This window comes from Meriones unguiculatus, chromosome 5 (assembly GCF_030254825.1).
Source record: "Meriones unguiculatus strain TT.TT164.6M chromosome 5, Bangor_MerUng_6.1, whole genome shotgun sequence".
Taxonomy (NCBI): Eukaryota; Metazoa; Chordata; class Mammalia; order Rodentia; family Muridae; genus Meriones; species Meriones unguiculatus.
In genome coordinates, this window is record NC_083353.1 from 9370710 (window position 1) to 9392536 (window position 21827).

Below are 21827 nucleotides of genomic sequence, written 5' to 3' on the forward strand. Positions count from 1 at the left end.
AAACAGAATGAGTGTAAGAGCCAGAGGGCACGCGCACACAAGGAAAATAAGACTCACTGAATCAATGAAACAAAGCTCATAGGACCTCACAGACCGAAGCAGCAAGCAGAAGGCTTACAGGAGTCTGCCAGGTCCTGTGCATGTGCATTATAGCCTTCAGTTAGGTATTTTCATGGAACTCCTGACTTTGTGAACTAATGGGTCTGTTTCTGGAGACATCTCTTGGTACTCTTCTGTTGATTTGCCTTATCCAACTTCTAAGTTATTTTTTTGTTGTTTTAACTTCTTATTTCACTTTTTTGTTAGAAATCTTAGAAGTTTTTTGCTTTCTTGTTTTTAATTTGAATTTATTCATTTTATATCTTCTTGATATTAGAATACACGTTGTGGATATCTGTCAGATGTAGTGTAAGTGAAGATCTTTTCCCAGTCTGTAGGCTATTGTTTTGTTCTGTAGTCAGTGTCCTTTGCTTTAGAGAAAAAGAGTCTGAGCTGTTGGTGTTCTCTTCAGGATGCTGTCTCCTGTGCCAATGAGTATGACGCTTTTCCCCACAAAATAGAAACAGAAAGAACATTGTCAAACTTATTTTATGAAACCACAGTCACCCTAATATCTAACCCACACCAAGACCCAATAAAGAAAGAGGATTTAAGACCAATTTCTCTTAGGAACATTGATACAAAAATAGTCAATAGCAAATGTCCTTGTTGTGTACTTGAGCATCTTTTGGATATATGCCTAGGAGTGGTATAGTTGGATCTTGAGGAAGCTCTATTCCTAATTGTCTAAGAAAGCACCAGATTGATTTCCAAAGTGGTTGTACCAGTTTACATTCCCACTAGCAATGGAGGTGGGTTCACCTTTCTCCAGCATGTGTTGTCACTTGAGGTTTTGATAATAGCCATTCTGATGGGTGTAAGATGAAATCTCAGGGTCATTTTTATTTGCATCTCCCTGATGGCTAAGGACCTTGAGCATTTCTTTGTTTTCCTGCCATTCTATATTCCTCTACAGAGAATTCTGTTTAGCTTTATTCTCCATTTTTTAATTGGGTTGCTTGATTTGTTGCTTTTAACTTCTTTAGTTCTTTATATATTCTAGCTATCAGTCCTCTGTCAGACATAGGTTTCAAACACCAACAAGGACATTTGCTCAATCATGTTCATAACAGCTTTATTTGTAATAGCCAGAAACTGGAAACAACCCAGATCTCCCTCAACGGAGGAATGGATACAGAAATTGTGGTACATTTAGACAATGGAATACTACTCAATGATTTACAATAAGGAAATCATGAAATTTGCAGTAAAATGGTGGGATCTAGAAGAGATCATCTTGAGTGAAGTATCCCAGAAGGAGAAAGACACACATGGTATATACTCACTTATATGTGGCTACTAGGCCTGTAAGGTAAGATAAACATACTAAAATCTGTTCACCTGAAGAAGACAAACAAGAAGGAGGATCCGGGATAAGATATGATCAATCCTCACTCAGAAAGACAAATGGGATGGATATTGGATGTAGGAGAAAACAAGTAACAGGACAGGAGCCTACCACAGAGGGCCTCTGAAAGACTCTACCTAGCAGTGTATCAAAGCAGATGCTGAGACTCATAGCCAAACCTCAGCCAGAGTGCAGGGAATCATATGAAAAAAGGGGGAGTTAGTTTGACCTGGAGAGGGCAGGAGCTCCACAAGGACCAAATGTATCTGGGCACAGGGGTCTTTTCTGAGACCATCTCTCCAAACAAGGACCATGCATGTATACAACCTAGAACCCTTGCTCAGAAGTAGGCCATGGTAGCTCAGTATCCAAGTGGGTACCCTAGTAAGGGGAACAGGGACTGTCTCTGACATGAACTTAATGGCTGGCTTTTTGACACCCACCCTACCAAGGGAGAAGCAGCCTTGTTAGACCACAGAGGAGGATATTGCAGCCAGTCCTGAAGAGACCTGATAAGCTAGGGTCAGATGGAAGGGGAGGAGAACCTCCCTTATCAGTGGGCTTAGAGAGGGGCAGAGAGGAGATGAGAGGAAATAAGAGAGGGTGCTACAACTGGGATACAAAGGAAATAAACTGTAATTAATATTTTAAAAAATTAATTAAAAATAGTCAATAAAATACTTAAATCCAAGAACACATCAAAATACCTTCTACCATGATCAAGTAGGCATCACACCAGGCATGCAGCTCAATATACAAATATTTACCAATATAATCCACCACATAAATAAACAAATGTAAGAAAAAAAACTCCACATGATCTTTTCGTTAGATTCTGAAAAAGCTTTCGAGAAAAATCTAACACCTTTCATGATAAAAGTCTTGGGAATATCAGGGGTTTGAGCACACACATAAGCATAATAAAGGCAATATATAGCAAGCCTATTGCCTATTTTTTTTTCCTCATAGAAGGCAGAAAGGGACTGGATTTAGACTGGAAAGAAAATCAGGAGGAACTGAGAGTAGAATGACTGAACCTGTAATCAGACCGTATTGTATAGCAAAAGAATCTAATTTCAGTAAAAAGGGGGAAAACTGAATGAACGCAATGGTGCCTTCGAGGAAAGACTCCATCCAGCTAAGCTTGCAATTTATACAAATCAAAGCTCAGTCAATAAAGAAAGCCATCAACACTTTAAAGTTTGTGCAAATATAAGTCTTGGATGGGAGCAGACTTCAGCCCAAGCCAGTAAAAAAACCTACTGGTTCTAGTCTTAAACAAGAATATTGGAGTAAAGGCTTTATAGAATCTTCCTGCACAGTTAACGAAAGCGGAGGATGTGACAGAGTAACCTCTGCATATAGCCTGGAAAGTTCAGATGCATACAGGGTGTAGAACTAGCCCAAGAGAGAAAACTGTTGCAATAAACAATGCTGGCATGAAAGGGATATTCAAAGAACCACCTCAGGATTTGGGGATTTCCCTGCTGGGTTTCAGTTTTTCTTTGGTTCTGTATTTTCTCAATATGCCCGTCGTTCTCCCTTTTGGTATGATAATGCATATTTTCTTCCATTGTATGTTGGAAGTTTGTGATTTAATTTTGATTTTACAGTGCGTTACTGTTGTGAAATTGCCTTGAGTCTCAGAGGAGGCTTTGAACTTTTAAACAGTGTTATGACTGTGAAGGTTTCTGGAGACTTTTGAAGTTGAAATGAGAGCATTTTGCATTGTAATATGGCTACAAGCCTACTGAGGCCATGGAGTGGAAGGAGAATGCCTCCATAAGCTCATATATTTGAATGTTTGATTCACCCCTGATGAAAATGTTTAGGAAGGATTGGGAGGTATGGTGTAGTTGGAGCCACTGTGTCATTGGGGGTGGGCTTTAAGGTTTCAAAATCCCACACCAAACCCTTCTCTCTCTCTCTCTCTCTCTCTCTCTCTCTCTCTCTCTCTCTCCCCCCCCTCCCGTGTGTGTGTGTGTGTGTGTGTGTGTGTGTGTCCCCTACCTTGTCTCCTCTTTGTGGATCAGATACAAGCTCTCAGATACTGCTCTAGTAGTCTGCCTGGTGTCATGCTCCATATCATGATCATGGACTAACCCTATGACACTGTTAGCAAGTTATATGCTGCTTTGGTCATGGTGTCTTTTTCACAGCAATAAAACAGTAACTAAGATAGGGTGGAGGCATTTGTAGGGAAGAAGAAGGGTTTCAATGAGAATGGAAATGGTATGAGAGAGGGTAATGGGGAATGGAATTGTCTGAAATTTCTCATATGACATTATCAAATAAAATACTTTTAAAAATTAAAGATGCTAATCTAAAGAAGAAAAAAGTAGCAGTCCCATGAGATAAATTATAGTGAAAAGTTGAAAACTTTGATTAAATTTCTTTTATCTTTGCATAAATATTTTATATGTATGTGTACATGCACACACATGTATGCAATTGTGTGTGCATATGTAGCATTAACTTATGGAAGTGCCCTTAATCACATTTTAGCTTATTTTTTGGGGTAGAGTTTCTTACCAAGCCAAGTCACTAATTCAGTTAGACTGGCTTGCCAGCAAGCTCCACAAATCTATTCATATTTACTTACCCTGTGCTGAGGTAACAGATGGATACTATTTCATTGTCAGCATTTTACATGAATTCTGTGGCTCCACACTTAGGCCTCCAGGCCTGCTTGGCCTTTACTGTACTGACTCAACCATCTCTGTGGCCATGCTGTTTGTTCTAAAGAAAGTATCAGTCTTCTTCTTTCTATGTTTCTCCCCCCACTCCGTGTGTGTGTGTGTGTATGTGTGTAAATGTCACATATGTGGAATTAAGAATACAGCTTTAATATATGTCTACCACCAGTCTTTGAATCAGTCTATTACTTGTCCACCCCCTACCTTTCTGTCTTGTTCACAGGTAAGTGTTATCACACCAGACTTTGACTTGGGTTCTCAAGGTTTAAGCCCACATCCTGAGACTTGCTAGGCAAGCATTTTCTTGTTGCCACCATTTTCAGCCCTTTTTAAGTGTTTTCAAGTTTCCCAATAGGGTGCTGTTTAGATTTTTTTTTTTTAAGTTGCCACTTCAGGTTGTTTCTCTCTAGTTTCTTAGACTACTGTTTTTTTGCTGTGCTTCATTTCAGCTCACATTTATTTGCTCAGTTTGAATATTTTTTTTATTTCAGTGCATAACATCACATCATCAATAAATTTCCTAAACAACATTAACTTTACTGGCAAATTAAAGACAATCTCCTTGGTTACTGAATTTCTTAGTAACCACATTTTGATCATAAGGACTTTAAAAGCATGCCAAGAAAAGTCAAAAGCATTTGGGTGGTAGAGTAATTGCAGCTGGAAAGAAATGATTGTTGCACACAGTATATGCCAATCTTTTTACACATGCATGAATTAAGTTCGCCAAATCTCTGGAGCAGGTTCACTTCAAATTTTTCAACAAAGAAAATTGAGTTTTGGGCAATTATGTTGCTCAAAGCTACACAGAAAGAGGAGAAGAGACACCTGTTGTCAGAATAACTGCACTGGCTCTCTAACTTATGTTGATGTTTAACAAATCAGTAATGGAGACTTTTATCTATGAGTTGTTGTGGAAGAGATTTTAAAAAAGCTGTATTCATAGGGTTGGGTTACTTTTTAAAGAAACAGCATTAAATGGATGAGAAGGCACAGACTGAAAGGTTAAGAGAAACACCACAGGCCAGAAAAGGAGGGTACACAACCAAAAACAGGAAAGAGATTGATAATACTGAAAGAAAAATTAGATGATAACTGTTTACAATCTACTCTTAGATACAGAGGTAAATGGAGGCTGCTGTCATAGTTAGATAGTCATTAATTTTTACCAGCAGGAGAACTCAGGGACATATATATTCAATTTGGAAATATGGTGATTAGCTGGGCCATCATTGTGCATGTCTGTAATCACACCACTTGGTGCTAGAATCAGGAGGATCAGGAGTTCACACTCATCCTCCACTCCATAGAAGATTAAGGAGTGTTCTACATAAAAGAGCTTGTTTAAGTGAAACCCTGTATCAAAGTCAGAAAAACAGAGAACAAAAACCTCAAAAAGTAAAAAGAAAATAAATAAAAATGGAGAAAATAAAATAAGTAATGATAACTATTATGAGTACCCTATTTGAAGAAGTGAAAATTTAGACACAATTTAAGTCAGAAAAACTGGACTAGAACCACTGCTCAGATATAGCCCACGGTAGCTCAGTATCCAAGGGGTTTCCTAGAAGGGAAACAGGAACTATTTCTGACATGAACTCAATGGCTGCCTCTTTGACCACCCCTTCCCCTGAGGGAGGAGCAGTCCTGTTAGGCCACACAAGAGGAAATGGCAGCCAGTCCTGAAGAGACCTGATAAGCTAGGGTCAGATGGACGGGGAGGAGGTCCTCCTCTATAGTGGACTTAGAAAAGGGCAGGGAGAAGATGAAGGAGGGAACAGTGGGATTGAGAGGGAATGAGGGAGGGGGCTACGGCTGGGCTACAACGGAAATAACCTGCGATTAATATAAAAAATAAAAATTATTATAAAAAACTGGGCTATGAAAATGGATGACTCGGCAGTAAAAAAAATGCTTGCTGGTTTTGCACATAACCTGAGATCAGTATCTACACAAGTAGCTTATGGCTCCAATAACTCCATATCAAGGGGATTTGATTCTGGACTTCATGGGCACTGTGCTCAAGTATCCATGCTACCATGCAAGCATACCTATATACACAACTAAAATCTGAAACTGAATACCTTTAAAACTGTAAATCAGTGAAAAGTGTTAAATGATTAATTGAAAGGGAAACAGGCACTGACGGTAGATTTTATTACTCAAATAAGGGGTGTGATAAGCTGGCTGTGATAAGCTACACATTTGAGGATATATGACATTAACAACTCAAATGATCTGAAATAAAATAATTGCTGATTTAGACAGTCATGCATCTCTTTTCTCCATCAAATAGATGTATCTTGAATTTTTAGTGGAGGTAACAATTTATTGCAGTTAATATGGTTATGATAGTAAATCATCTTCAGCTCTTCTTAACCAATCTTAAACCTGAAATGAAAGTATATTCCTAGATTCTACAATAGATTTATATATAATATATATAAGTCTATCTCATTATATACATATATATATACATAAAATATATATCCACACATTGCTACTTTTCTAATGAGCAAATTGCAGTTTCTACACTCTCATAACATCTGAAATAATCTATATGTGCAGATATTAAATTATTGCCTACTGATTCTGTATATGGATGATGACTTACTAGCTTTCCATCTTTATTTTCTCTTGTAAAGGACTTGATGTGTCCTTGCATATGTACTCAGTCACAGAGAAGATAGCAACTATGGACAATTTCAAGCAGCAAAAATTCTGTGTGAATTACATGGTATCCCACACTGGGTAACCACTGTTAACTTAAAATGGGCAAAGAGAAAAGTATAGTACACTTGAAGAAACAGAAGAGGTTTTGATAACTTTGAATAGCAAATTTTTATAGATAAATGAGAAGTTGATATAACGGGGCCAGCTAATCCAGCAATGACTGCCTATAAATGGAATGTTCAAGGAACTAGTAGTTATTCGGTCCAGAAGGCTGGATGTCTCAGTTGGTCTTCAGTATGTGCTGGAATCCTAAAGAAATAGACTAATGCCAGTGAAGAAAAGTACTTTCTAGTGAAAGATCAACCAGGCAAAGAGTGAGGCTTCTTCTATGTTCTTTACGGCATCCAGCAGAAGGCATAGCACAGATTAGAGGGGTGTCATCCTACCTCAAAAGATCTAGAATAAAGGCCTGCCTTCCCACCTCACAGATCCATATTAGAAGCATATCCTCCCACTTCAAATTATTTAATTAAACAAAAATCCTTCACAAGTGTTTACAGCTAGTTTTCGGTTTTAGTTAATTCCACATTTTAATTTGACAACCAAAATTGTCATCACACCACCACTGGGTGGGTCCATGAATACAAGAAAACACACTGAGAACTCAGTATATACTAGAACTTCATGAATTCTTGTCCACCAATTTTTCCATATAAAGTATAAAATGACTGCTTTTTTTTCTGGGTTTATGATTTCAGAAGTCTTTTAAAATGTTTTTGTGCTATAATTTCCCACTATGCATTTATATGAGTAAATACCAAGGATTCCATTGGTAAAGCATGGTGGGGATGAGTGTAAATGCCTTTTCTGTGAAATATCTAGTGTCTCCTTCCATATTCAAGCAGAAGTTGTGTATTTAGAAAGGTAGAAATGACTTATAAGTTAACATAAGCCTTGTAATTTGGGTATGATTCATTCTGATCTCTGGATAAGCCACTTGTTTCGGTTTGATTTCCTGATGCTATGATGAAAATTTCCAACTAAAGAATCTTAAACATGAAAGGGTTTACGTGGCTCATAATTTTAGGTTACATACAGTTTACAGCTCTGGGGAAGTCAGGACAGCAGGAATTTGAAGTAGCTAGTCATAATGTATTCACAGTTGGGAGCAGAGGGTAATGGATTAATGCATGTATGCTTGCACACAGTTTATTTTCAACCCTCTTATTTGATGTAAGAGCCCCTGCCAGGGGAAAGATGCAACACACATTAGGCTTACTTTTACTCCACAGGCCTTTGCACAAGCTGATTTGGACAGACTCTCATTGAAATGCTCTTCTTGGGTAACTCAAGATTATGTCAAGTTGCAAATTAAACTAAACATCACACCATTTATGACTTTTTTTTTCTTTGTGGGTTGTCTTTTTACCAGAGTTCCTTAGTCTCAGAACCTTTCTTGGAATACTTAACCACATCCTTTGATCCTAACAGTACAACTTTATTCGGTTGGAAAAGTGAGCACAACATTCCTTAGGTTGAAATGAGGAAACTGAAGTCCAAATTATCATTGTTGCTTAAACTGAACAATATTATCAGGAAGAGCCAAGATTCAAGTCTTAAGTTTCCAGGACCAAGTCTAGAAATACAAGAATTCTTGATGAACAACAATCCAAAGATGCAAAGATCCAAGAAGACACCTATGAACATGCTCTGTTTACACTGATAAAATACCTTAGAAGAAAAGACTATTTTTATTTAAATAAAATGACTTGTGAAAAATTAGCAGAATACCTCACAATATGATGTAATTTGCCCTGATTTATTTAAGATTAATGGACGTGAAAATGAAAACAATTTTCCAAGAAAGCTCCAGATTGATTTCCAAGTGGTTGTACAAGTTTGCACTCTCACCAGCAAAGGAGGAGTGAAGTTGAAATTTCTAGTTTCTTTGAAGACTGAATTTTGTCATTTGATGTTGTGCTGCAAGCTGGGCATGAACAGAGGAGTGTTCCCCTTTCTCCACATCCTTGCCAGTATGTGCTATCACTTGAGTTTTTGATCTTAGCCATTCTGATGGGTGTACAAAGGAATCTCAGAGATCTTTTGATTTACATTTCCCTGATGACTAAGGATACTGAACATTTCTTTAAGTGTTTTTCTGCCATTTGATATTCCTCTGTTGAGAATTCTCTGTTTAGTTCTATACCCCATTTTTTAGTTGGATTATTTGGTTTGTTGGTGTTTGATTCCTTTATTTCTTTATATATTTTGGATATTAATCCTTTTTCAGATGTAGGATTGGTGAAGATCTTTTCCCAGTCTGCAGACTGTCATTTTTTGTTTGTTTGTTTTTGACAATGCCCTTTGCTTTACAGAAGCTTTTCGGTTTTATGAGGACCCATTTCTTAATTGTTGCTCTTTATAGTGCTACCCCATGACCCAGCTATACCACTCCAGAGCATATACCTGAAAGATGTTCCACCATACAACAAGGACACTTGCTCAGCTGTTTATAACAGCTTTATTCGTAAAAATTGGAATCTGGAAACAACCTCGATGTCTCTCTACTAAAGAATGAATAAAAAAATTATGGTTCATTTACACATTGGAATACTATCCAGCTATTAAAAGAAGGAAATCATGAAATTTTCCAGCAAACGGATGGAACCAGAAAAGATCATCCTGAGTGTGGTAACCCAGACCCAGAAAGAGACACATGGTATATTATACTCATTTATAAGTGGATATTAACTATACAATACAGATAACCATACTAAAATCCACAGACCTAAATAAGCTAAATAATAAGGAGGATCCTAAGGAGGATGGTTAATTCTCATTCAGAAGGGCAAACAGAACAGACAGCAAAAGGAGTTCAAGAGAGGGAACAGGACAGGAGCCTACCATAGATGTCCTCTGAGAGAGTCCACCGAGCAGGGAATTGAAATGAATGAGTAGACTTATAACCAATCTTTGGGCAGAGAGCAGAAAGTCTTGTGAAAGAGTCGGGAGATAAAAGAAAACAGAGGAGTTCCACAAGGAGACCAACAAAGCCAATATATCTGGGCACAGGGATCAGGAGGTGGCTACAGAGGGTGATGCACCAACCAAAGACCATGCATGGAGAGGACCTAGACCTCCTGCTCAGATAGAGCAGATAGACAGCTCAGTTTTCATTTGGTTTCCTTAGTAAGTGGAGCATGAATTATCTCTGATATGGACTTGGTTGCTCCTTCTTTGATCTTTCCCCTGGCCACAGAGGAAGATAATCCAGGCATTCCTGATGAGACTTGATAGGCTAGAGTCAGATGGTAGGGGGGAGGGGGCTCTCTTTTTCTTTGGTCTAGGGGTAGGGAATAGGGAGGAAGAGAGAGGAAGAATGTGACCAGAAGGAGATGAGGGAGGGCACTACAATTGAGATATTATAAAATAAATAACTTAATTTAAAAATAGAAACACTTTTCATAGAACAGTATGTCTTTAGATATTCATTGTTTTAAGCTTATTGTGGATTGCATACCAGAAGTTTTGTGATAGACAACTGCATGACTCTACCCTCTTTTCTCCAGAAAGCATAAAGGAAAAAGCTGCATTCTTATTGTGACAAAGTTTATCAATTCTATGAGGGAAAGGACATGCTCAGTCCTGGTGCAACTTGATGAACTGGAGTGGATAAGAAAGGGAGCTCATCTTTTCTGAAGAATAGATGGGGGGGGGCGAAGATGGTATTGTGCGGGGAGGAGGAATGGGCTATGATGAGGATGTAAAATGAATAAAAAGTCAATCAATAATTTTTTTAAATTTCACTATATACCACACCTATTAACATCCTGAGTATCAATACACTAGCTCTATCTGTGGCATTCATTCTGTTCTTTCATTTTTTATAATATATAATTCATATATTTACATATATGAATTACATATGTAATTCATATAATTACATAATTCCTCTATTACTTTTCATTTCTCTGAATGAATGACCAATTTAAAACTAATTGTTACTAAATATGTAAGGACAGATTTTTCAATCTGTATAATGTTACTCATCTGTCTATTTTCAGGGGCGATCATTTTTTATTGGAGAACCAATCAACTGGGGGACTCTTCTCTGGGCAAGACTGTTATCTCACTCTCAGAGTTTCTTAGTTGCTTCTAGTTCTATTTGTAATGTTGGGGCCTCTTTTCCTCCATCCATGTTATTCTATTGTTGAGAGACTTTATAGGCGTCCCTTCTGACATTCATAGGAGAAATAAATCTCGCTGCACACTCCCTGCTCCTCTGTCTCTTGCAGTGTTTTGCTATCTCTTCTGTAATGTTTGCTGGGACTTATGATCAGGAGTCATATTATAGATATGTCCCTACAACTTTGCATTTTAGTTGGTTGTGCTTCGTTTTAATGGATAGTCTTCTTATATCCCAAAAATCTATAGGTTTTTTTATATATAAATTGCATATTTACTCTACTGAATAATATGATGAAGAATAGAATATAAGGATTAAAGTTCATGTAAATGGAACATGACTTATAGCATGGTAACTCAGGCAATGGATATTAATGTCCATTTTCAGTGTCTACAGGCTCCAACATGGTAGAGCAGAAATGGAAGACAGATTACATTGGTCTATATTGGTCATGTCTTGATAATTCAGATCATATGTATCCTAAAGTTTCGTATTGTTACTGCTTTCATCTTTTCTCTTCAACTACACACATGATATTTTATCACCTCTTCTTCTCCAATTTCCATTTTCTCCACACACACATTTGCGTACTTACCATAATAAATTAATAGGTATGACATATAACCTATATATATCTATCTATCTATATCTATCTATCTATCTATCTATCTATCTATCTATCTATCTATCTATATCCCTTGCTTTAACTAGTTATTATCTAGAAAACATGCATTGAAATCAAAATACATTTTTCTTATCTCTTGTTTAATGAAACCACATAAATAATTGATTTTTATTATAAATACTGAAAAATTCAATGTGTAGTCACTGTCTTTTATTTCATCACCCTTTTTCAGATAACTAAATGTGATTTTAAAAGTTTTGATTGTGAAACAGTTTACAATATTTTCTTACCTGAGATAATCTTGAATATTGTTTATCTTTTTTTTCTACTGAAGTAAACAGTAAAAAATCCAGTTTCTAGTTTCTCTGATAGAATGTCATTGAGAAAAAGTGCTCTAGTCTTAGCCTTTCTATTTATTCCTCCAATCTTCTTCCCTGGAAAATTATACCATCTCTTACATGATTTTACTCATGTACCTGTTTATGAACTCCATGCCTTCCTCATTCTCTCTTTATTCAAATTCCATTCACTTTCTGGAGAAAAGAAATGTAAACTATGAGAATAGTCTCTGCTCCCATATATTTCCACAAAGACCCTTAATTGTCCTTTTCTCTAGATTTCTACTTTAAAATTTTTATTTTTATAAAGTCCTTTCTCTCTGTAGCAGTGAACTTTTTGCTTTCTTTTATTAAAAGTGTTCCTGTATGTATCTCAGATGAACACAGGCAGAAGATATTTCAGAAATACATTTGAGACATATGCTGTGAATGTATTTGAAAAGTGACATTTTGGTTGAAAGTGTAGATGAGAGGGGGACTCCACACTGAAATAATGCTTTTATTTAGAAAGATGTCAGGAAAGACTGCAGTTTATAACATGAGAAGTTCTGGGGCCATGATCAAGACATCAGGATAACTTAGTTATTGTGGCTTATTTTTTTTTCTTTTTTAAAACAATATTCTCATATTGTACTACTGTGATTTGCTACTTGAGTTTTCTAAACATCATTTTATTTAACTGTTTAATGTAAGAGGAATGTCATTCTCTTCTTCCAGTTTAATAGAATTTTCAGGAGTTCTCATATCCTCTTTGGCTTCATAGATTTCTGACATATGAATAGTAGTTGTAAGATAATAGCCATAGTAATGTACATGAAAAGGAATTTCAGGTCTCAGTACAGTTTTCAAGGTTACATCTAAATTTATTTGTATGCTTGGTCATTCACCTTAGACAATGAGCTTGGACATCCCCCTTAGTCTCTATATCTAAGCCTTGTGATGGGGCACACCAAGAGTCTGAAACTGTGGGGCTGGACCCACACTAGGGTGGGCACAAACAGGTATGTCTGCCTAGACAATCTTATGGTGGGTCTAGTCTGGAGTTAGACGATGCAGAGGCTGCCCTGGCACCTGGGGCTACAGGTTCCAACCCGACTCCACAGTATGCATGAAAGCTCAGTCCTACATAATAGCATAGAGCATGAAACCAAGCAGTCATGTCAAATTCCTGAGATGGGCCCAGCATAAAGTTTCAAGTAAGATATGATGCTTTATTCCTTCCACTTCCACATATACAAAGTCCAACACTTCAAGCTGATTTGCCTGAAGCAGAGAGAATAGTGTCAGAGAATTATGGTTTGAATGCTTAATTCTTCTACAGGCTTATGAGTTGGAGGATGACCCCTGTGTAGTAGTCAACTTTGGAATTGTATGAAGATGGGGTCATTGGGGCTGGGTTATTTTGATTGTCCCTGGCCATTTCGTTGTGTGTGTGTATGTATATGTGTTTGTGTTTCTGCTTCTTTTCTTGTCACATGCTGATGCTGCCCTCTTGCTCTTCAGTACAGAGTCAGCATTAATAAAACCAAAAATCATGATCAGAGTCCTCTGAAAGGTTGAATCAAGATGGATCTTTGCTCTTTTATTGTTCATTTTTTTAATAGAAATCTGAGAATGGTATAATTCTAGCACTTAGGATAAATAAGTAGAAAGACTTCTAAGAATTTGAGGTTGGCCTGGGTATGTGATCAATTCCCAGCTGGCCTGAACTACAAGTTGATAATCAATTTCAAAAAGACCAAAATCACCAAACAAAATTCTACAACAAAAATTGTGCTTGTCCAGCACTTATTCCAGTGATAATAAAAATAATTTTTTTTACTAAGCTATCTAATGCTGCCCTTGCTATCTACAGAATATTGTTCTAATGATGGCAGTAGTATATATATAATTACCTCTAACGTACTTTCCTAAGTTTCAGTGATTGCAGCTTTTGAATGGGTATCTGAGAGCTAAATATTTCTTTAAAGATATATATTCTAGAGTGTCCTACTATGCCATAATTCCTCTCAAATGGCCTCAGGGATTTTATGAACTTCACAGAATTCCATTTTTTCTTAGAACACGGATTATGAGGTCTCATATACTGCTTTATAATAGTGAGGCAGTGCGTGTGAAACACTAAACTCCAGCATACACTAAGTGTTCAATAATAAGTGTCTCCAGAGAGTAATAAACTAGTGGGCTACAAATTCAGTGACATTTGGCTTCAACTATGTCCAACAAGACTAGTTATTGATGGTAAAAACTTTTACTTTAAGATCACCTGGCAACATATCCGTACATCTTTCAGTCTTGCATAATAATTAATTACCTTTTCCTTTTATTCAGTCAAAATTTTATGTGTTTATGCATTTATTTATTTGTTCATTTCTGTCAAGTCAGGACTCCTTCTATATTTTGTGACTGTTTCAAACTTCCTAAGTTGCTCAAGTTGGCCTTTAAGTTTGTGCCTACAGTGCCTTTATTCTAATTAAAGTTAGCGTATTCAAGTAAAATTGGGATAGGCTTAGCAAAGCAATTTTAAAGGCATATTTTGTAAACAAAGTTATAGCAAAATTGTTTAGCATACACTTTTTTGGATTTTTTAAAAATTTTTATTAATTACACTTTATTCACTTTGTATCCTCCCATAAGCCCCTTTCTCCTCCCCACACGATCCCACCCTCCCACCCCTTTCTTCACACATGCCCCTCCCCAAGTCCAATGATAGGGGAGGTCCTCCTCTCCTTCCTTCTGATCTTAGTCTATCAGATATCATCAGGAATAGCTGCATTGTCATCTTCTGTGGCCTGGTAAGGCTGCTCCCCCCTTGAGGGAGGTGATCAAAGAGCAGGCCAATCAGTTCATGTCAGAGGCAGTCCCTCTTCCCATTACTATGTAACCCACTTGGACACTAAACTGCCATGGGCTACATCTGTGCAGGGGTTCTAGGTTATCTCCATGCATGGTACTTGGTTGGAGTATGAGTCTCTGGGAAGTTCCCTGTGTTCAAATTTCCTTGTTCTGTTGCTCTCCTTGTGGAGTTCCCATCCTCTCCAGCTCTTACTATTTCCCACTTCTTACATAAGATTCCATGCACTCTGCCCAACAGTTGGTCATAAGTCTCAGCGTCTGCTTTGATAGTCTGTAGGGCAGAGGCTTTCGGAGGCCCTCTGTGGCAGGTTCCTAGGTTGTTTCCTGTTTTCTTCTTCTTCTGATGTCCATCCTCTTTGCCTTTTGGGATGAGGATTGAACATTTTAGTCAGGGTCCTCTCTCTTGATTAGTTTCTTTAGGTGTACAGATTTTAGTAGGTTTAAACTATATTATATGTCTATATGAGTGAATATATACCATGTGTGTCTTTCTGCTTCTGGGACAGCTCACTCAGAATGATTCTTTCCAGTTTCCAACATATGCCAGCAAATTTCATGATTTCCTTGTTTTTCATTGCTGAGTAATATTCCATTATGTACCACAATTTCTGCTTCCATTCTTCAGTTGAGGGGCATCTGGGCTGTTTCCAGCTTCTGTCTATTACAAATAAAGCTGCTACAAATATGGTTGAGCAAATGTCCTTATTGTGTACTTGAGCCTCTTTTTTGGATATATGCCTCGGCTGGATCTTGAGGAAGTGCTATTCCTGGTTGTCTGACATACTCTTAAGATTTCACAGGCTAAGTGTTTAGATTCAGAAACTGAAACTTTTGGCTCCTTTCATGGTTTTAAGCTGCTTCATATAAATACCCTGAGTTTCAATTCTACTTTTTTTTTTCACCATTTTACTTATTTAAATATTCTATGCTTACACTTGCATGCTTGCGCGAGTGCACTTGTGTGTGTGTGTGTGTACAAGACAGTATAGCATGTGTTTACAGTCACCTGCAAAAGCCAGAAGAGGGTACTGAATACCCTGGAGCTGGAGTTACAGGTAATTGTGAGCTTGTGGATGTGGACTGTTGGGAACTGAACTCAGGCCTTCTGAAAGAACAGTCAGTGTTTCTAGCTAATGAACCCTCTTTATGGCCCCTTAAGACACTGGTGAGGTTTTCTTCAAAAATAAGTACTCTCCAATATAGTTTCTGATCTCAAAGGACAGGAACAGAGAGGAGATGGACACCAAACAAGCTACTTCATGTTGCCACCTGCTAGAATTAATCAGTTGTCTTTCACTTTCACTACATGAAAACCTGAAGCAAATGCAGTGTATGTGAATGAGTTTCTATGTCAGTTTCATAAATCCTGCCTGTCTTTGCCTAGTTGAAACAATATTCAAGAGTGGAAGACAGCTTGGGTTTGCAAGTTGCTCTCTCCAAAAGCTAGGATGAATGATCTAAAGATAATTGTTTAATTTGATAGTTTACTCAACAAGAAGAATGATGAAAAGATGTTTATACTTTAGTAGTCCACAGTTGTCACCAATGTCAATACACAGAGAAAGAAAAATGGATAAAAATATGCTCAATGACCTTATCACCAAGGATTATTTCCTTATCGATTCATATCCGCATTATAAGACAAGGGTCAAAGCTAAAGAAATGACTCATTTAGTGGAGTATTGGTTTTGAAAGCATGAGGACCTGAGTTCAATCAACAGAACACATATTAAAGGAAAAACTACATGTAGTGATAATTGCTTTTTATCCTAGTGCTAGGGAATGGAAGCAGACAGATTCTGAAACTCACAGTCGAATCTGCCTAGTTTTACTTGACCAGTTAAGATCCAAGCCCGTTACTACCATCAACAAACATGATTACTATCATTTGGGAATAATACCTAAGAATGGTATCAGCCATGCACACTCATCCATGAACACACTCTAAAACACATACACATACACAGTATAAATAGGTAAATAGCTATAAATCAGTGCATCTGCCTCAATATATCAGGTTTGGTCCATGTTTAGTGGATGGACCCTAATCATGTGCATACAGGCAATGTATTTAGACTTAGTGGGTTATACAATCAATTAGTTAATTAACAAGGAAGAGGAGGGACAGCTGAAGGTGCATGAATCTGAAAGGAGTTGCGAGTAACAGGTGTATATGATAAAAAATATCATGTATAGTATGAAATTACAGAATAAATTGATCCTTACATAGATGCTAGCCAAGCAGAATTTCTAACATGCTATGGTAATCCAGAATTTAACCAATGCATCATCACTGTTCCATGACAATAGTTCTCATGTAAGTTGATATGGGGTTAAGTTTAAATATAGTTACCAGCGTGTGACACTTTGAGTCACTTTTTTTCAGGTAAGGTTACATGCATAGCTTCTTCACAAATATTTATTATCCCAATAAAGGTAAGCTGGGTAAGGGTTGACCCAGCAGACAATTTCTTTCCTTGGGTTATAAGTATTATTATTAACCTCATTGTATTTAGATGTCCATGGGAGTCAGTTTTTTTATTTTATTTTATTCTCCAAGATATTCTTCATTTCAACTTTTCTTAGATTAATTTTTTTTATTTATCTTGTATGTGTGTGTGTTTGTGTGAGTCTCTGTGTATGCCACATATATAGATACACATGTGGAAACCAAAATAGAATATTGGATTCCCAAGAACTGGAGTTTCAGGCAGTTGTAAGATACCAGACACTGAGGGTGAGAAGTGAACTGGGGTCAACTAGAAAAGCAGCAAGTGTTTGTAACATCTGAGCCATCTCTCAAGCCACTTGTCTTAGAGTTTTAGAGAAAGAATAATGTTATTATACCATTGTATCCAGGGACATCTAAATACCCCATATCAACTTACATGAGAACTATTGTCATGGAACAGTGATGATGCATTGGTTAAATTCTGGATTACCATAATATATGGGTCCCTTTCAGATCTACTAATGAAACAAACAGACTTTTGTATGCATCTATAGTGCCATAATTTTATCTTTATTTAATAAAGAAGCATGCATTTTTCATTTAACCAAAAATAAAAAAATATGAAGTACACTTAAAATCATTAGGCCTCTGGTGGGATGGTAAACAAGAAAATGCTTGAAAATAATTGTAGATGTTCCAGTTTCTTTTCTCAGTGGATCTGCTATTGGCTTGACTGGTTATAAAGAAAGCAGCTTCAAAGCTGAAACAATGCTTTTCAAACCCCACATTTTTTTAAATTTATTTTTTAAATATTAGTTACAGTTTGTTAACTTTGTATCCCTGCTGTGTCCTGCTCCCTCTCTCTCTCTCCCAATACCACCTTCCAGCTCTCATCTCCTCCCTGCCCCTTTCCAACTCCACTGATATGGGAGAACCTCCTCCCATTCCATCTGATAGTGGTTTATCAGGTGTCTTCAGAACTGGCTGCAAAGTCCTCGTCTGGAGCCTAGCAGGGCTGCTCCTCCCTGGAGGTGGGGAGGTCAAAGACCCCTCCATTGAGTTCATGTCAGAAACAGTCCCTCTTCCCCTTATTAGGGTACCCACTTGGATACTGAGCTACCAAGGGCTACATCTGAGCAGAGGCTCCAGGTTGCATCCATATATGGTCCTTGTTTGGAGAAACAGTCTCATAAAAGACCCCTGTATATTTGGTCCTTATGGAACTCCTGTCCTTTCCAGGTCATATTAACACCGCCCCGCCCCCCTTTTTTCTGATTCCCTGAACACTCCCGAAGGTTTGGTTATGAGTCTTAATATCTGCTTTGATACACTGCTACATAGAGTCTTTCAGAGGCCCTCTGTGGTAGGCTGCTGTCCTGTTACTTGTTTGCTCCTACATCCAATGTCCATCCCATTTGGCTTTCTAAGTGATGATTGATCATTGTACCCTGGGTCCTCTTTCTTGTTTATCTTCTTTAGGTGTATGGATTTCAGTACGTTTATCCTATCTTATAGGTCTATATAAGTTACTATATACCATGTGTGTCTTTCTGCTTTTGGGATACCTCACTCAGGATTATCGTTTCTAGGTCCCATCATTTGCCTGCAATTTCATGGTTTTCTCGTTTTTATTTGTTGAGTAGTATTCCATTGTGTAAAAGTACCACAATTTCTGTATCCATTCCTCAACTGAGGGACATCTGGGTTGTTTCCAGGTTCTGGCTATTACGAATAAAGCTGCTACAATCATGGTTGAGCAAATGTCCTTGTTGTGTACTTGAGCCTCTTTTGGATATATGCCTAGGAGTAGTATAGCTGGATCTTGAGGAAGCGCTATTCCTAATTGCCTGAGAAAGCACCAGATTCATTTCCAAAGTGGTTGTACAAGTTTGCATTCCCACCAGAAATGATGCGGCAAACCCCACAATTTTGCAATGATTTACAGATAGGGTAGGCACAAATTGGAGAGGCGGTACCAGGGGAACATTCAATGTCCTTTTAATTAAATATCAAATCCATTCTAGTAAATTAGTTCAACCTTATGAGAAGCTGGAGAGAATTTCTTCAAAATACATAAACATTCACAGGATTGCAGTGCCATGTTTTTCTAGTTCTGTTTATTTTATTTCTAGAAAGGTGTTTTTGTTCAGGGCTAGATGATTTTACTTTAGCATTGGAACTTTTAGTTCTCATTATTCTTATTTTTTTTTTTTTCAGTGCAGTTTATTCAGGAACCTTGAACAATCCTCGGACCCTGGGGAAAGCCAGCCCACAGCTTAAATAGCCTCTGGGTAGCCAACCCAGGCGTGCCACATGGGCAATGCAGATAGGTCCACATACATGGAAGCAAGCCAGATCCTCAGCCTTAGCCAAATGTGGAATTGTTCGTGACAGAGAGCACTCACCATCGGGAAGGTGGAAGGCGGAAACCAGCTCCATCTTTAAGGCATAGCATTCCGCAACTCTCTACAGTTCCCCCTTTTTGTTTTAGACGCATCAGGCAAGAGTAGAGGTCTGATCTCTGATATTAGAAATAAATTGGGACTTTGTACCGATGTTCATTTAGGTGTCATCCACCCAAAGAGCATCAGACCCTTCTGATACCTTTTTCTCAGAGGCGGGACCTGGGGCATCAATCCGCATGCAACCAGACCAGTTCTCTATTTGTTTTCAAGACACCTGAGATCAAAAGCATTTTGTACAATTTATGAGATTGGAATACACAGGCAGGGGTTAACATTGTAGGCTTGGTTTGCTTAAACTCTGCATGTTCCTAAGAAAAGCTAACATTTAGGGAAAGACCTTTTGTAGCTCCTGAGCACTAAGCCTCTGGAATTTTTCACTTGACAAGAGTGTGTTGTTTTTTGTATACCTGATCTCTTCTTCATACTGCATCAATATTTTCCAAAAGTGTATATTAGCAACAAATAATTAATGCACATCTGCTTTTTCCCTGGGGTTGTGGACTATGAGTTAACTAGAGTCAAATGCAGGTGCTAATGCCTGCATTTCATAGCCCAACTAAAGCTGTTAATATTGGGACTGGAGAGTCATTTTCCCTGTGGTATCATATGTCAACGCTGAGAGATTAGCTGTATTCTGAAGTATTCTATTGGAAACATAGTTTGAAGCTTGAAATGGGTTTGCTGTAGAATTTACTCTATTCATCTCTTCTCTTTAAGAATTTTAATATAAATTATTTTATTTTGTCTGTTGCCAGACATGACTCTTACTTCAAGAGGAATATAATAATATAATAAAAATCGTAATTTTTTTTTTATTCTTTATTTTATTTTTTTTATCAGTTACATTTTATTAACTCTGTATCCCAGCCATGTCCCAATCCCTCATTCCCTCCCAGTCCCTCCCTCCCTCCCTCCCTCCCTCATCTCCACCGTGCCCCTTTCCAAGTCCACTGATGGGGGGGACCTCCTCCCCATTCATCTGATCCTGTTTTATCAGGTATCTTCAGGACTGGCTGCAAAGCCCTCCTCTGTGGCCTAACAGGACTGCTCCTCCCTTCGGGGGTGGGGAGACCAAAGAGCCAGTCATCGAGTTCCTGTTAGAAATAGTCCCTGTTCCCCTCACTTTGGGAAACCAATTGGTTACTGAGTTACCACAGGCTACATCTGAGTGGAGGTTCTAGGTTATGTCCATACATGGTCCTTGGTTGAATGTCAGTCTCAGAAAAGACCCTGTGCCCAGATATATTTGGTCCTTGTGGAGCTCCTATCCTTTCCCCATCAGACTAACTCCCCTTCTTTCTTATGATTCCCTGTACTCTGCCAAAGGTTTGGTCATGAGTCTTTGCTTTGAAAACACTGCTAGTTAGAGTCTTTCAGATGCGCTCAGTAGACTCCTGTCATACGTTCAATGCACATCCCATCTGTCTTTCTAAACGAGGATTGATCATCTTACCCCATGTCTGCTCAATTGATTATCTTTTTTAGGTGTATAGATTTCATTATGTTTATCATATCTTATAGGTCTATATAAGTGAGTATATCCCATGTTTGTCTTTCTCCTTCTGGGATATTTCACTCAGAATGATCTTTTCTAGATCCCACCATTTGCCTGCAAATTTCATGATTTCCTCCTTTTTGATTGCTGAGTAGTATTCCATTGTATAAAAATACCACAATTTCTGTACCCATTCCACCGTTGATGGACATCTGGGTTGTTTCCAGGTTCTGGCTATTACAAATAGAGCTGCTATAAACATGGTTGAGCAAGTGTCCTTTTCCCGTTAAAGGCTAGGCTCACAACCATAAATATAAAAATCGTAATTTTTATTACGATTGAAATAAGATTGTCTATGTTCTGAAAACACCAATTAAGAGTGTTTTTAATAACACATTCCAATGTGGAAGCAGTAACATGAAATTTTACAGATACAGAAAAAAAAAATGAAATGAAGAGTCAAGGCATTTCCCAAATACATTAGTGTGGACATCAGGTAAGCATGTTTCAACAAAGCATGAAAATCTTTGCTGTCAGTCTCTGATGGTAAATGATGACATCCATAGATTTGGGGGATTGAGAAAAGACAGTGGT